The sequence below is a fragment of the Loxodonta africana genome, chromosome 1 (assembly GCF_030014295.1).
Source record: "Loxodonta africana isolate mLoxAfr1 chromosome 1, mLoxAfr1.hap2, whole genome shotgun sequence".
Lineage (NCBI taxonomy): Eukaryota > Metazoa > Chordata > Mammalia > Proboscidea > Elephantidae > Loxodonta > Loxodonta africana.
In genome coordinates, this window is record NC_087342.1 from 80,488,433 (window position 1) to 80,492,829 (window position 4,397).

A 4,397-nucleotide genomic window follows, 5' to 3' on the forward strand; every position below is an offset into this window, starting at 1 on the left:
ACACTACCCCAATGCTCAAGGAGCGTGAATCTCAGGTAGAGCACACGCTTTGCATGTATGTGGCCCTGGCTTCCATCCTCTGTACATTTACACTTTTTCTTCGCTTCAACACTGTTTAAAACCAATCTTGAGGGAATACAGATTCACTTCTCCTAATATTTTCCATTCAATTTCTGCACACATAGACAGGAAAAAGACAACTCAATGGACTTCCTTCAATGCTCTTTCATTTCTATGCTATGAGCTTCTATAACCCTTAAGGTGACTGTGACGGTAGAAGGAGTATGACAAAAAAGGGAAGAAAAGAAGAACCAAATGCTAACAAAATCTCTTCAATCACCCAAAACAAAATCGTGCACATTAAGCTCCCATTTTGTACTATTATTAAAGAGAAAGACAGATGGGAGAGGGGGAGGTGCTTGAAAGGGCCCTGCAGACAGTTTTTTTTTTTTTTAATCAACTAATCCACAAAGCCCCCTAGTGAGGCTCTCCACTGGCTACTTCCAGATATACAGATGTCTAAATTATTTCAGGGCAAAACTGAGTGTATAAGCTTTCCTTTTCTTTGATTCTCTTTCCCTTTATTCCTGACGAGGTGGCCGAGTGGTTAAGGCGATGGACTGCTAATCCATTGTGCATTGCATGCGTGGGTTCCAATCCCACCCTCGTCGTTTCTTCTTTTCCCCACTTGTCGTGGGAGTAAGATTTGGAGCCCTAGGTTGCACAGTGGTTAACAGCTTGGCTGCTAACCAAAAGGTTAAAATTTTACTAGTAGGAAGCACTGGAGACAGGATAAAAGGGGACGGGGAGGGGAAAGGTGAAGGTGACACATAATGGGATGAAGAATATGAAGGGGAAGATAAGAGAAGGGAAGTGGGTGTGGGTGTGGAAGAACTAGAAGAGAAGGTGAAAGAAGGTTTGGAACTAGGTCTTTAAAAAAAAAAAAAAAAAAAAGTCTTTAGGATGCACAAAATATGGATGGCCAAAGAAGTACTTTGAGACTACCAGGGTTGCCTATGTCCCCTCTGTTCTCTCTACAATGCAGGAAGTCAGAAATTTCCCTCCCTCCTAAGGGAAATGGACTATGGGTGTTTTTCCAATAGGAGCATGCAGCTGTTTTTGCTCAAGACTTTTGTGGTTTTAAGAGAGCTTAGCAGCTCTTTCCACCTCTGGAAATAATTTTTCAACTGTGGATGCTGGAAGACTTAAGGTTTCCTGAGAAATTCCTTTCCTCTGGATAGCATCCAAACACTTCACGGTTAACAAAGAGTTGGGATCACAGATCTCTGTGGTTGGGATCACAGATCTCCATGACTGGTGATTGGACCGACATTTCGCTGACCAGGAAGACCTGGTGGCATAGTGGTTAAAAGCTATAGCTGCTAACCAAAAGGCTGGCAGTTCAAATCCACCAAGCACTCCTTGGAAACCCTATGGGGCAGTTCTACTCTGTCCTGTAGGGTCACTATGAGTTGAAATCCACTTGATGCAACAGGTTGTTGTTTGTTTGCTGACCAAGATTATATGGGTAGGTGTGGAAGTGTAGAAGGAATGGGAAAAAGAAAAGCAGATGGAAACCTTCCTCCTGAAACTGCTATCTGTTCATTGACACAGGCACAGGTGAGGGAAAAAAGAAGACTCAAAAGGAAGTTGTCCAACAGTCACTTCCCCCGACTTTCCATCTGTCTTTTTCTTCCCAACTTCTTAATAATAATGAGAAATTGTAGTAAAGGAGAACAGGCGGTCTATGACATGGTGGGATGTTGTTGCTTCACCATCAGAAGGTCCTGAGTGAGCACCTTCTTTTATTCCAGTTCTTCCTTACATCGTTGTTCTTAAGCAGTTAGGTTGGGAGGCCCAAAGAGGAGTGTCCAGGACTATGGTCCAAGAGAGTAACTATCAAGCCATTTATCCTTTCTGTGAGTAGGAAAAACGCAAGAAAAGATATTCAGGAAGAGAAAAATGGGAGAAGTCTGAAACAAATCTGACCAGAGTCAAGTGCCAGTCAGTGAGAAAGGGAAATAACACTTGGAGGTACTGGGAATTGAACCCAGGGCCTCGTGCATGCTAAGCACGTGCTCTACCACTGAGCTATACCCCCTGTTACAAGAAAATTATGAGAACAATTCATAATACTGACTTCCAGTATGGTCTGTAGGCATATTAAAAGGTCAGTTTTTGCAAGTCAAAATCCATTATGTTCAATTCTTGTGTTCCTGAATTGCATCAGGCCTCACAGCTATGACAGGAAAATGAAAAAAAAAAAAAAAAGCATTCTAACCAAATGACTCTGAGATCTGCCAACAGCTTTTGGCTTCTTCAAGGACTGCTTTTAGCCAACTGCCTAAAAGTCTGTCAGTTCAGTCCACCACAAGGGAGAGTCTCGGGATTGAACGTTCTGTTAAGCCTTTTGATTGTCTTCTTGAAACGTCGTTCTTCTCTGCCTATGAAGCTTACAGAAAGGCACAAAAGATAGTACAGAGGAATAGAAAGATGAGTTCCATGAGTGCTGCGAAAGAATGAAGATCCAGGTGGGGAAAGAAGACTAGAGGTTAACTAATTCACAGTACTTGACCAAAACAGGAGCCCTGGTGATGCCTTCGTTAGTAAGTATGGCTGCTATCGGAAAGGCTGACAGTTCACTCCTTGGAAAACTTACGAGGTCGGGATCGGCTCGACAGCAACGGCTCGATTAGACTGAAACGAAGAGCGACAAGTACAGTCACGCTCTTGCAAACGCCTGTGTCCAGCACCTGGGTTTGACAATGTAGTTTTGCCTCCGTGATGCCGTAGCTCTGGTTTTGAACAGATGGAAGTCAGAAGTCAAAAGAGAGAGGTGAAAGATGGGCACTTCTGTCTTTAAAACATCTCTTTTTAGAGAAAATTATTTCCTTAATGAGGAAAGAACAAGAGAAGCCCTTCGTGGGCTGGGCACAAACTTCAAAACAAATTCGCTCTTTATAAAGTATCCCTGTGCCTGGAGAGTTCGCAATTACCCATGTGGTGTTACTGTTAATCCAGATATGATGGATAAAATCCAAATCTTGGATGGAGAGGACATGTGCCCGGAATGCATAGATTAAACAAAAAAAACCAAACCCGTCGCCATTGAGTCGATTCCGACTCATAGCGACCCTATAGGACAGGGTAGAAGTGCCCTATAGAGTTTCCAAGAGCGCCTCGTGGATTCAAACTGCCAACCTTTCAGTTAGCTGCCATTGCTCTTAAACTACGCCGCCAGGGTTTACCAATGCAGCTGTCAACAGTGGGATTCGGACCCATGTCGTCGTAGAGACAGAAACCTTAATCTAGCGCCTTAGACCGCTCAGACACACCACCGCTTAGTTAAGTAGATAAATTATTAACTTCATAGATTAAGTTATTACCATATTAGAAAGACACCTGTCTGAAAAAGAATGCAAGGAGGAGTGAGTGTGAGGAATGGAATCAATAGGAAAGAGTGTGTGGCGGGGCGGAGGGGTTATGGCTGGAGAAAGGATGACACTGACAGGAGGGGAGGAGCAGCAGCAGAGAAGTAGATGGCAGAGAGAAAAGGGATAGGGTTTGGAGAAGGGTCTGTAAGAAAAGATAGGATATGGACAAGCGTGCAGGTAGAAAGTGACCACGTTCCCATCTTTACTATGCTGTCCGCAGGCCCTCCTGAAGAGAGAGGCTAAAGTAAATACTTTCAAAGCGTATCTCCCACAAAAAGATATGACTGGTTTGCTCTGGGCTACCTCCTGATACGCTGGTGTCTAAATTACCTCAGGGCAAAACTGAGTGTATAAGCTTTCCTTCTCTTTGATTCTCTTTCCCTGTATTCCTGACAAGGTGGCTGACTGGTTAAGGAGATGGACTGCTAATCCATTGTGCATTGCACATGATAAGCTGTCTCAATAAAGTAACAGGAATCCATATTTGGAGGTGTTTTCTCAGGGAAAACCAGTTGTTATCGAGTCGATTTTGACTCACAACAACCCCATGTGTGTCAGAGTAGAACTGTCCTCTCCAGGGTTGTCAATGGCTAATTCGTTGGAAGTAGATCACCAGGTGCCTCAAGGTGACAGGAACCTCCAATGTTTCAGTTAGCAACAAGCAAGTGTTAACTATTTAAGTCCACCTAGGGACTCCTTTCCCAAGGAAAAGCCAAAATCCAACTGCCCCGTAGTATTTCTAGAGAGTGGCTGATGGACTGGAACTGCTGACCTTTGGCTTGGCAGCTATGCTTCTCACCACTTGCCCCACCAGGATTTCTTCCATGGATAGGGACCGGTTAAACCCTAGAACATCGAAGTCTCAGCCAGGGGCATACATAAAAACCCAAAAAACTCGCTGCTGTCCAGTCAGTTCTGACTCTTAATGACCACATAGGGTTTCCAAGACTATAAATCTACAGA

At 43.9% G+C, this 4,397-nt stretch overlaps 2 non-coding genes across 2 annotated transcripts; one reads left to right on the forward strand and one right to left on the reverse strand.

The window, feature by feature from the left end:
- The first annotated feature begins 589 nt into the window (after positions 1–589).
- TRNAS-GCU (transfer RNA serine (anticodon GCU)) lies at positions 590–671 on the forward strand. Its single transcript has one exon. It is a non-coding gene; the product is annotated as a tRNA-Ser (tRNA).
- A 1,358-nt stretch (positions 672–2,029) lies between these two features.
- On the reverse strand, positions 2,030–2,101 carry TRNAA-AGC (transfer RNA alanine (anticodon AGC)). The gene has a single exon. It is a non-coding gene; the product is annotated as a tRNA-Ala (tRNA).
- Positions 2,102–4,397: the final 2,296 nt, after the last annotated feature.